Raw genomic sequence first — 12,987 nt, forward strand, 5'->3', positions numbered from 1 at the left:
TTTCACCATGTTGACCAGGATGGTCTCAATCTCTCGACCTCGTGATCCACCTGCCTCGGCCTCCCAAAGTGCTGGGATTACAGGCTTGAGCCACCGCGCCCGGCCCTGGTCTCGAATTCTTGACCTCAAGTGATCTACCTGCCTCAGCCTCCCAAAGTGTTGGGATTACAGGTGTGAGCCATGCGCCTGGCCCCTCTTTTTTTTTTGAGACCAAGTTTCACTCTTGTTGCCCAATCTGGAGTGCAACGGCATGATCTTGGCTCACTGCAACCTCTGCCTCCCAGGTTCAAGTGATTCTTTTGCCTCCGCCTCCCGAGTAGCTGGAATTACAGGCATGTGCCATCACGTCTGCCTAATTTTGTATTTTTTCTAGAGACAGGATTTCTCCATGGTGGTCAGGCTGGTCTTGACCTCCCGACCTCAGGTGACCTGCGCCTCAGCCTCCCAAAGTGCTGGGATTACAGGAGTGAGCCACTGCTCCCGGCCTATTGTTCACCTTTTTAAGAGGAAGAACCCAAAATTCAGTGAGATTTACTAACTTTCTAATAATCACATATCTAGCAAGTAACCAAACTGCTAGCAAATAAAATTATATTAACTTTGTGGATCATATTCAGAATATAACAGTATTTATTTTAAGAGCAATGGGAAGCCATTGAAGAGTCTTAAAGCAAAATTGCATTTTGGAAAGATCATTCTTGCTGTAGAGTATAAAATGGATTGTAAGGAGCCAAAGGAGATGTAGGGAGATCACTTGAGAGATGGTAGTAACTTGTACTAGGAGGACAATAGTGCTATGGATGTAATTATTTATGTATTATTTTGATTGATAAATATTTAATCAGCTCCTATGAAGAATGCTAGGCACTAAAGATACAAATTTGACCAAGGTAGACACGGTCACTGCCCTCAAAGAGTTTCTCAGAGATAGAAAAGACAGGAATTAGTGGTGAGTTGTATGTGGTACTGATGGAAAATAAGTGGTCTGGGATGGTTAATTGACTTCCAGTTGGCTCCAACACCCATGCTCTTTCCACCACACTACTTCCCATGAATTTGTATGTTTAGTGAAGAGCAGAGGACTAAAGGGCAGAGTTAGGAGGGAAGACCAAGGCGAATTTGGGAAGAGCTTCTATGCCATTCTCATCAACTGACTTTATTTCAGAAACTTTAGGGAGCCATTGAACATGTGTAAGCCAGGAAATAGCTTGGACAGATATATGTGTTAGCAAGATTAAGATTTCTTATCCCTGGGGCCAGGCGCGGTGGCTCACGCCTGTAATCCCAGCACTTTGGGAGGCCGAGGTGGGTGGATCACAAGGTCAAGAGATCGAGACCATCCTGGTCAACAAGGTGAAACCCCGTCTCTACTAAAAATACAAAAATTAGCTGGGCATGGTGGCACGTGCCTGTAATCCCAGCTACTCAGGAGGCTGAGGCAGGAGAATTGCCTGAACCCAGGAGGCGGAGGTTGCGGTGAGCCGAGATCGCGCCATTGCACTCCAGCCTGGGTAACAAGAGTGAAACTCCATCTCCCAAAAAAAAAAAAAAAAAAAGATTTCTTATCCCTTAACACTTAGAATTCCTATAGGGCTAGCTAGGCAGAGGATGAAAATACTCTAATCTTCTTTTCATATTCTACCCTCTAGTGGCAAGAGGAAAAACAGCAAGTCCAATACCACGGGTTTCTAAGGAGCAGCCAGCTTTGATTTGCCCCGTGTGTCATAGCTCAGAAAGTTTTGCTGCTCATGCAGTCCTCAGCAAAGATCATCCATTCATTCCGGGATTCCCCCAGCTCATAGACACAGCTCTGTCCCTCACTACAGACAGCCTTCTTCTGGGAACTCTCACTAGACTTACTCCCAACCTCCCTGTCCACCTTCACATTGTTTGCCTGTTTTCAGTGCCTTTCCTTCTCAGTAGGCAGCCGTAAGGAGTCAGCAAAAGCTAACAATGCTGCCCTCAGCTGGAAACCTAGTGAAGTGCCTCTTACATTTCCCCTGGAACCATTCCTCTGAGACAGGCAATTCTTCAAACTATCTTAGTGAGCATATGCTTCTTTTTCATCTGAGTTATAAAAGAATAGTGCCTCCTTTGGCTCAAATCTATGCAATGTGGAGGAAGAAAAGGCAAGAGCTAATCCTCGCCATGAATTCATCACCATTTCACCATTATCAGCAACAGACTCTGAAAACAACTTGTTGAAGGCTTGAAAATAGAGGGTAGGGGCCGGGCGTGGTGGCTCACACCTGTAATCCAAGCACTTTGGAGGCCAAGGCAGGCAGATCACCTGAGGTCAGGAGTTCAAGACCAGCCTGACCTACATGGTGAAACCCCGTCTTTAAATAAAAAAAGAAAGAAAGAAAACAGAGGGTAGGGCAGATATAGGGCAACTTTCTCAATGACATCTCCTCCTTTCTTTGAAAAGAGATGTTCTCTTTCTCTTGCATCTTTACTCTCAGTCCCTTTGCCCCAGAACCTTTGTGCTTCCAAGATGGAGCTCTGATAATGTCTGCTGTAATAAGATAATAAAAGAGTCTATCTGTGTAGCTTGGAAATAAATACAGGAATTGCTTCTCGAAAATCCAGATTGATTTAAACACCCTCTGGAAATGTTCTTTTGGCATCCTTCCCAATTTCAAATAACTTAGGTCACAGTTTCCTCTACTCATTGACTCAGCACTTCAGTGGCAAAGTGACCCTCTAAATCTCACCTCAGCTAAGATAGCTCCTCCACCTCCTAGATGGGTGATATTGTGAATTAAACGCTGATGCTGTTTTTCTGATTTAGCACATATGCACCACCCACAGATAATTTATTCTAGACTTTCTTTTAAAGCCAGGGGCTTTAAGATTACTGATGAACCGATCCCTCCCCCATCCAAGCCCTCTATTCACCCAGGAATTTGTGATGGAAATAGTACTGCTAGCCAGAGTAGAGCGGCATGCCAGTGCTGCTGAGCGCTGAGTGGCCGTTGCCATGGGGGCGAGAGTGTTTGTATAGAACTGCCTATACAAGCTGGCAGGATTGAGAGCTGCTTTTGATTCAGAGCTGATTAAAGAAGACCTGAGCCAATCCCCTTATTTTACAGATGAGGAAACTGAGGCTCAAAGACTTAGTTAAATGACTTATTCTAGGTCTGAGGGCAAGGTGGAGACAGAGTTGGGCCTTTTGCAATGCATCACCCTTTCCAATAAAACACCCATTCTGGTTGACTGGGTGCTCCTCCAGCCAATTCCACTAATGCCACTATGTTATTACAGCATCATCAGTCCAGGTGCAAGTGCCAGGAAACATGGTACAGGCAACAAAGGGTATGTAAATATTCTTGCATTTGCATGCATGCATGCATATGTTTGCATGAAATTACATGTGCATACCTGAGGGTGATTGTGCTAACTCAGTATTTGTATAGTTCTCTGATTACTGAAATTCCTTAAACCACCCTTTCCTCGAGTTAAATGTGAATAAGAAATAATGCCTATCTCAAAGGATTAAATGAAATAATGAATTTAAAGTACTTATTACAGTAGCTGGCATAATAAGTGTTTGATACTATATTGTTTCTATTATGTCTTTCTGCAATGCAATGTGTCAGCGATTGCCTTCTAGGCACTGGGCTAAATGCTTTAATTTTTCATTTAATATTTGCAACAATCCTTTAAAGTAGGTTCTTTCGTTATCTTCACAGCACCGATGAGAAAACTAGGCTTGGAAAGGTTGAATAACTTGCCTAAGGTCCCAGGGCTAGGAAGTGGCTGAGCAAGAATCAAAACCAGGTCTGCCTAATGTTAATGCCCTCAATCTTAACAATTAAGTTGTACTGCCTCTCCTATAGAAAAGAGGAGGGACAATCAATCTATTCTAGTGTTTTTGAATGTCTTTGCTAGAACTCTAAATCCAAATACATTAGCTACAAATTGCATGTGGGGTGGGCTGGCTCATCCATATAAATACATTTTCATTAAACCCACTGAAACTGTAAACAAAGCGTTTGTTTTCACTCCCTTTTAATTACAGTTTTTTATAGAGACCCTACTTAGGCATTTTGTACAAAAGACAATTTCCCAATGAATGCCATTTTATTCAATATCCTATTATTTCAAAACTCCATAGGTCTCCTCTTTTTTCTTTGAAACAGAGTCTTGCTTTGTTTCCCAGGCTGGACTGCAGTGACAAGATCTCAACTCACTGCAACCTCCACCTCCTGAGTTCAAGCAATTCTCCCTGCCTCAGCCTCCTGACTAGCTGTGATTACAGGTGCCCACCACCACGTCCAGCTAGTTTCTGTATATTTAGTAGAACTAGGGTTTCTACATGTTGGCCAGGCTAGTTTTGAACTCCTGACTTCAGGTGATATACCCATCTCGGCCTCCCAAAGTGCTGGGATTACAGGTATGAGCCACTCAGGCTGGCCCATAGGTCTCCTCTTGAGATCTATGTAAAAAATACTAATCTAGGCCCGATGAGGTGGCTCACGTCTGTAATCCTAACACTTTGAGAGGATGAGGTGGGAGAATCACTTGAGTTGAGGAGTTGGAGACCAGCCTGGGCAACACAGTGAGACTTGGTCTCTTCAAAAAATAAACAAAATCAGCTGGGTGTGGTGGTGCATGCCTGTAGTTCTAGCTACTTGGGAGGCTGAGGTGGGAGGATTGCTTGAGTCCAAGAGGTTGAGGATGCAGTGAGCCAGATCATGCCACTGCACTCCAGCCCAGGTGATGCAATGAGACCCTATCTAAAAAAGGAAGAGGATTTTAAAACCAGCCTGGGCAAAATAGGAGACCCCACTCTCTAAAAAATATAAAAATAAATTAGCCAGGCATGGTGGCTTCCACCTGTGGTCCCAGCTACTTGGGAGCTGAGGCAGGAGGATCAATTGAGCCCTGGAGGTCAAGGCTGCAGTGAGCAGTGATCACAGCACTGTGAGCCTAGCAGAGTGCCTAGCACATAGTAAGTGCTCATAAATAGTAGCTGGTATCATTATTCAAAGTGAACTCCGTTTTTCATTCTGCAAAATGGCTGTTTTCAAGCTATACCACTGTCTTCAAACTTCCTCCTCTAACCTTTACCTCCTGAAAATAACATAGAAATGACTATCCTATTCTCATTTTCTTTCTTTCTTTCGTTTTTTGTTTTTTGTTTTTTTTTTCTGAGATGGAGTTTTGCTCTTGTTGCCGAGGCTGGAGTGTAATGGTGTGATCTTGGCTTACTGCAACCTCCACCTCCTGGGTTCAAGCGATTCTCCTGCCTCAGCCTCTGGAGTAGCTGGGATTGTAGACGCCCACCACCAGGCCCAGCTAATTTTTTGTATTTTTAGTAGAGACGAGGTTCCGCTATGCTGGCCAGGCTGGTCTCAAACTCCTGGCCTCAGGTGATCTGCCGGACTTGACCTCCCAAAGTGCTAGGATTACAGGAGTGAGCCACCGCACTGGGCCCCTATCTTCATTTTCTATAATCTCCTTAAATGCCCTGAATTTGAGTTAAACTGGACCATGTAACATTCCATTACACCTCCAACCCATTGTTCGAGCTATTCCTCTGTCAGAAATGGCCCCCAACCTACTCACTTACCCTCCTGTACTATCATCTTGTCCTTAAAGCTCCACTCAGAGGGCAAGCACATTCCCTTTTTAGTTTTCTCTGGTAGCCCACAATTAACTGCTCCCTTCCCAGAGCCTTTCACAATCGTTTTTTTTCCCTTCTGTCTAGAAAACCAAAGATAATCACAATACTTTTTTAAAAATTCTTTTTTTAATCACAATACTTTTACATTAACTTTTCACATTTTTTTTTCTTGAGATGGAGTCTCACTCTATTGCCAGGCTAGAGTGCAGTGGTGGGATCTTGGCTCACTATAACCTCCACCTCCAGGTTCAAGTGATTCTCCTGCCTCAGCCTCCCAAGTAGCTGGGACTACAGGTGCACACCACCATACCCAGCTAATTTTTGTATTTTTAGTAGAGACAGGGTTTCATCATGGTGGCCAGGACGATCTCTCTCTCTTGACCTTGGTGATCCACCCACCTCAGCCTCCCATAGTGCTGGGATTACAGGCATGAGCCACTGCACCCAGCCAGCTTTTCACATTTTATTTGTGTTATTTGTGTGCCTCTCTTACCCTGAAAAGTGAATTCTTTAGGGATAAGAGTTTTGTTATCTTCTTTAAATCTCTACCACTCAGCCCAGCTCTTGATGCGTAGTATGCAGTCAATATATAATAAGCAAATTAGCAAATCCAGGGCAGAGTATCTTTAAAAGAAAACAGAGGTTGGCCCAGAAACTAATAATAAGAGACCTAATAGGACTCCGAGAAAAGGCAATTACTGTGTTAATTATGTCTCAAAAACATATTTTCTTTAAATACCATAGAAATCGGCCAGGCACGGTGGCTCACACCTGTAATCTCAGTACTTTGGGAGGTCAAGGTGGGCTGATCACTTGAGCCCAGGAGTTTAAGACCAACCTGGGCAACATGGCGAAACTCTGTCTAAAAAAAACAAACAAGAAAAAATAAAAAAAAAATTAGCCAGCATGGTGTTGCACGCTTCTAGTCCCAGCTACTTGGGAGGCTGAGGTAGGGGGATCATCTGGGCACAGGAGGCTGAGGCTGCAGTGAGCCCTGATCATGCCACTGCACTCCAGCCTGGGTGACAAAACAAAATCCAATTGCAAAACAAAACATAGAAATCCTCAAAGAAGCTTATCTTCAGATTTTCTTCCCACACAGGAAAACAGTATGAAGTGAAAATTGAGTGAAATCAGGTCTCCATAGGCTGACCACTAAGTCTTTAAGAAAAAAACCTGGATGCTCCTTACTTAGGGAAAATGTGAATGTCAATTACTCTTTTCTTTTTTCTTTTTCTTTTTTCTAAAAGGAAGTCTCACTCTTTTGCCCAGGCTCGAGTGCAGTGGTACGATCTTGACTCACTGCAACCTCTGCCTCCCAGGTTCAAGTGATTCTCCTGTCTCAGCCTCCTGAGTAGCTGGGATTATAGCCATGTACCACCATGCCTGGCTAATTATGTATTTTTAGTAGAGACCAGGTTTCACCATGTTGGCCAGACTGGTCTAGAACTCCTGAGCTCAGGTGATATGCCCACCTCTGTCTCCCAAAGAACTGAGATTACAGGTGTAAGCCACCATGTCTGGCCTTAGTTACCCTTTTCTAACTCTTGTTCAGTCTGTAAAGAGCAGCTAGGCTCTATTTCCAGATATTCTGAGTTAACTGGTCTAGCATATAGGCATTGGTACATTTAAAAGCCTCCCTAAATGATTAAATGTGCAGCCAGATTGGAGAAGCAGTTCCTAGAATGATGTTATGGACAGAATGCACCCTTCTTAAACTCTTATGTTGAAGCCCTAACCCCCCTTTTGGAGGTGAGACCTTGGGAGGTAATTAGGTTTAGATGAGGTATTGAGAGTAAGGCCCCCATGTTGGGATTAGTGTCCTTATAAGAGGAAGAGACCAGACCTCTCTCTCTGTGTCTCTCTCTCCATCTGAGGACACAGCTGGAAGTTGGCCATCTGCAAGCCAGGAATAAGGTTGTTACCAAGAACCCAATTGTGCTGACCCTGTGATCTTGGACTTCCCAGCCTCCAGAACTTTGATAAATCAGTATTTGCTTTTTTGTTTTGTTTTGTTTTTGAGACAGAGTCTTGCTCTATGGCCCAGGCTGAAGTGCAATGGCATGATCTCTGCTCACTGCAACCTCGGCCTCCTGGGTTTAAGCGTTTCTCCTGTCTGAGCCTCCTGAGTAGCTGGGACTACAGGTGCCCACCACCACACTCAGCTAACTTTTGTATTTTTAGTAGAGAAGGGGTTTCACCATATTGGTCAGGCTGGTTTTGAACTCCTGACCTCAGGTGATCCACCTGCCTTGGCCTCCCAAAGTGCTGGGATTACAGGCGTGAGCCACCAAGCCTGGCTAGTATCTGTTGTCTAAGCCACTTAGTCTGTGGTATTTTGTTACAGCAGCTCAAGCTGCCTAAGATGAATAGCAATACACTGGTATTTCTTTTTATTATTATTATTTTAGATGGAGTCTCACTCTTGTCTCCTAGGCTGGAGTGCAGGCATGATCTCCACTCACTGCAACCTCTGCCTCCCAAGTTCAAGTGATTCTCCTGCCTCAGCCTCCTGAGTAGCTGGAATTACAGGCATTTGCCACCACAACTGGCTAATTTTTGTATTTTTAGTAGAGACTGGTTTTCACCACGTTGGCCAGGCTGGTTTCGAACTCCTGACCTCAAGTGATCTGCAATACACTGGTCTTCTGGTCTATCATACAGGTGTAGTGGGGAGCTGACATAATATCAGAAACTGAGATTTAGAAATTCAGCAAATCATCATTATCATACAAAGCAACCTGAAACACTGCCTGGCACATAGACAATGCTCTATAAATGTAAGGGAGTAGTAGAAGTATTAGTATTATCATCACCATCATCAAACTGATAACCAGGGGTTGATTTAATAGTGTTCAGTAGTTTAAACAAGGTTTCAGAGTTAATATTTAAATTAAGACTGAAATTTGAATGCCATTCATTATACCAGGTTGATGGCAGCAGAAATAGCTTCCTGTTATTCAGAATAATGATGCCCAGGACAAATATTACTATTCCATATGTTCCTTGTTTCCTTGACCATCATCCATTTTTGCTTTCCAGATTAAGCCCTCCAAGGGAGTTTTAAATAAAAGGTCGTATGGGCTAAAGCCAAGCAACAACTGAACAATACCAATGGGCAGAATTTGGGGAGTCTAAAAACCTAATGGTTTTACCTGGGAACAGCTAACCCTATTTACAACACAGAGCCTCCAGCTCTTTGGCTCACCTCCAGCTCTTGGGCTCTTCTTTAGGCTTGGAGAGATCAGATTGCTAAAGACAGCCTTTTTGGCCGGGCGCGGTGGCTCAAGCCTGAAATCCCAGCACTTTGGGAGGCTGAGGCGGGTGGATCACGAGGTCAAGAGATCGAGACCATCCTGGTCAACATGGTGAAACCCCGTCTCTACTAAAAATACAAAAAATTAGTTGGGCATGGTGGTGCATGCCTGTAATCCCAGCTACTCAGGAGGCTGAGACAGGAGAATTGCCTGAGCCCAGGAGGTGGCGGTTTCGGTGAGCCGAGATGGCACCATTGCACTCCAGCCTGGGTAATAAGAACGAAACTCTGTCTCAAAAAAAAAAAAAAAAAAAAAAAAAAAAAGACAGCCTTTTTCTTTCTTTCTTTTCTTTTCTTTTCTTTTTTTTAAGATGGGGTTTCACCATGATGGCCAGGCTGGTCTTGAACTCCTGACCTCAGGTGATCCACCCACCTCAACCTCCCAAAGTGCTAGGATTACAGGTATGAGCCACCGTGCCCGGCTAAGACAGCCTTTTTCAAGAGTCTCACTTCTTTTCTTGTCCTCAGGTCCTCATACCCTTGTTGATTTTTCTTCTTTCCTTTTATTTCCTTTTTTATTTTTATTTAATTTTTAAAAATATTTTATTTATTTATTTTTTTAAAGACAGGGTTTCACCATGTTGGTCAGGCTGGTCTTGAACTCCCGACCTCAGGTGATCTGCCCGCCTTGGCCTCCAAAGTGCTTGGATTACAGGCGTGAACCACTATGCCTGGCCTATTTCCTTTAAAAAAAAAATTTTTTTTTTTTTTTTTTTTTTTTTTTTTTTTTTTTTTTGAGACTGAGTTTCGCTCTCGTTACCCAGACTGGAGTGCAATGGCGCGATCTCGGCTCACCGCAACCTCCGCCTCCTGGGTTCAGGCAATTCTCCTGCCTCAGCCTCCTGAGTAGCTGGGATTACAGGCACGCGCCACCATCCCCAGCTAATTTTTTGTATTTTTAGTAGAGACGGGGTTTCACCATGTTGACCAGGATGGTCTCGATCTCTTGACCTTGTGATCCACCCGTCTCGGCCTCCCAAAGTGCTGGGATTACAGGCTTGAGCCACCGCGCCCGGCCTTTTTTTTTTTTTTTGAGATAGGTTCTTGTTCTGTTGCCCAGGCTAGAGTGCAGTGGCACAATCATAGCTCATGCAGCCTCGATCACCTGGGCTCAAGTGATCCTCCCACTTCAGCCTCCTGAACAGTTGGGACTACAGACATGTGCCACTATGCCCAGCTAATTATTTTGGGTTTTAGTAGAAATAAGGTCTTGCTGCGTTGCCCAGGCTGGTTTCAAATTCCTGAGCTCAAGATCTCCTCTGGTCTCAGCCTCCCAAATTGCTAGGATTACAGGCATGAGCCACCATACTCGGACTAACCTTGTTGATTTCTAAAACTATTTAAGTGTCTTAAAAACTCAAGATGAGGCCGGGCGCGGTGGCTCAAGCCTGTAATCCCAGCACTTTGGGAGGCCGAGGCGGGTGGATCACGAGGTCAAGAGATCGAGACCATCCTGATCAACAAGGTGAAACCCCGTCTCTACTAAAAATACAAAAAATTGGCTGGGCGTGGTGGCGCGTGCCTGTAATCCCAGCTACTCAGGAGGCTGAGGCAGGAGAATTGCCTGAACCCAGGAGGCGGAGGTTGCGGTGAGCGGAGATCGCGCCATTGCACTCCAGCCTGGGCAACAAGAGCGAAACTCCGTCTCAAAAAAAAAACAAAAAAAACAAAAACAAAAAACTCAAGATGATGCCTAGAAGAGTCCAGAAGAGGGGAAATGCAGGGGGGAAGTGCTATTGTTGACATTACCCCAATAATCACAGGAACCCAGATCAGTCCAGCACTTTTTTGTATGTCTTGATTATTTTACTGATACAAAATTGGATCAGGCTTTTTGACAGTCTGTGGTGAGTGAAAAACCCAGAGCTGGGCCAGAATGCCATGAGGAACCTGTATGTTTCATTTGGCTAATGTTCTTTCTTAAAGAACCAAATCAAAGTCATCTCTTTTGTAACACCGTGTGCAGTCCTACAGGTAGAGCTACCTTGATTATATTTGTATTAGAATTACTTGACTGTCTGTCACTTCTCTACATCTTTCCATGAACAAACAGAAAGATCGTATCTATTAACTCTGTTCTCCCTCTAACAATAGCAATTACACAGTGGCAAATAAATTAAAGATACTTAATAAATGATTGTTGCCGGGTGCGGTGGCTCAAGCCTGTAATCCCAGTACTTTGGGAGGCCGAGGCGGGTGGATCACGAGGTCGAGAGATCGAGACCATCCTGGTCAACATGGTGAAACCCCGTCTCTACTAAAAAGTGCAAAAAATTAGCTGGGCATGGTGGCACGTGCCTGTAATCCCAGCTACTCAAGAGGCTGAGGCAGGAGAATTGCCTGAGCCCAGGAGGCGGAGGTTGCGGTGAGCCGAGATCGCGCCATTGCACTCCAGCCTGGGTAACAAGGGCGAAACTCCGTCTCAAAAAATAAATAAATAAATAAATAAATAAATAAAATGATTGTTAAACAAATTAATAAACGGATACTAGGCTTCTGGGTCTTATTTAGGCCTAAAGTGCTAGTACAATTGCAGAGGATATACTTTTGCATCATTTGGGCCTGTCTTAGTCTGTTTTGTGTTGCTGTAACAGCATACCACAGACTGGGTAATTTACAAAGAAAAGCAATTTATTTCTGGAGGCTAGGAAGGTTAAGTTCAATGGACTCACATCTGGTGAGGGCCCTCTTGCTGTGTACCTTGGGAAGTGAAAAGCAAAGGGTGAGAACAGGCCATAGAACTCACAGCCTCAAGCTCTTTTTAATTGGATATTTACACATTCATGAGGGCTCCACCCTCATGACCTGAACACCTCCCATTAGGCCCTACCTCCCAACACTGTTGCGCTGGGGATTGTTTCCAACATGTGTTCTTTGGGGGACACATCCAAACCAGAGCAGGACCCATATCTGTGCATCATATTAGATGCTTGAACTTTTTTTTTTTTTTTTTTTTTGAGACGGAGTCTTGCTCTTGTCACCCAGGCTGGAGTGCAGTGGCATGATCTGGGCTCACTGCAACCTCCACCTTCCAGGTTTCAAGCGATTCTCCTGCCTCAGCCTCCCAAGTAGCTGGGATTACAGGTACCTGCCATCACACCCAGCTAATTTTTTTTTTTTTTTTGAGACGGAGTTTTGCTCTTGTTACCCAGGCTGGAGTGCAATGGGTGATCTCGGCTCACCGCAACCTCCGCCTCCTGGGTTCAGGGAATTCTCCTGCCTCAGCCTCCTGAGTAGCTGGGATTACAGGCACTCGCCACCACGCCCAGCTAATTTTTTGTATTTTTAGTAGAGACGGGGTTTCACCATGTTGACCAGGATGGTCTCGATCTCTTGACCTTGTGATCCACCCGCCTTGGCCTCCCAAAGTGCTGGGATTACAGACTTGAGCCACTGCGCCCGGCCGCTAATTTTTGTATTTTTAGTAGAGACGGGGTTTCATGTTGGCCAGGCTGGTCATGAACTCCTGACCTTATGATCCACCCCCCTCAGCCTCCCAAAGTGCTGAGATTACAGAAGAGAGCCACTGTACCCACTGGATTAAACATTTTTATATTTTATTTTGCTTTATTCATCTCTGTATCTTCTACAAGACCCATTTTCAAGAAATACATGTTGAGGATCCGTTCTGCTCAGAAATGGAATAGAATTTGTATGTTTTTCTTTTGTTTTGTTTTTGAGATGAAGTTTCCCTCTTCCTGCCCAGGCTGGAGTGCTATGGCACAATCCTGGCTCACTGCAACCTCCGACTCCTGGGTTCAAACAATTCCCCTGCTTCAGTCTCTTGAGTGGCTGGGACTACAGGTGAATGACGCTATACTCGGTTAGTTTTTTTTTTTTTTTTTTTTTTTTGTATTTCAGTAGAGATGGAGTTTCACACTGTTGGCCAGGATGGTCTCAATTTCCTGACTTTGTGATCCACCCACTTCAGCCTCCCAAAGTGCTGGAATTACAGGCATGAACCAGTACGCCCAGCCCAAATTTGTATGTTTTAACCAGATCAAAGTTCATTCATAAACTTAACATTTATTGTCTTATTGCT

Source organism: Saimiri boliviensis, chromosome 17 (genome assembly GCF_048565385.1).
Source record: "Saimiri boliviensis isolate mSaiBol1 chromosome 17, mSaiBol1.pri, whole genome shotgun sequence".
Classification (NCBI taxonomy): Eukaryota; Metazoa; Chordata; class Mammalia; order Primates; family Cebidae; genus Saimiri; species Saimiri boliviensis.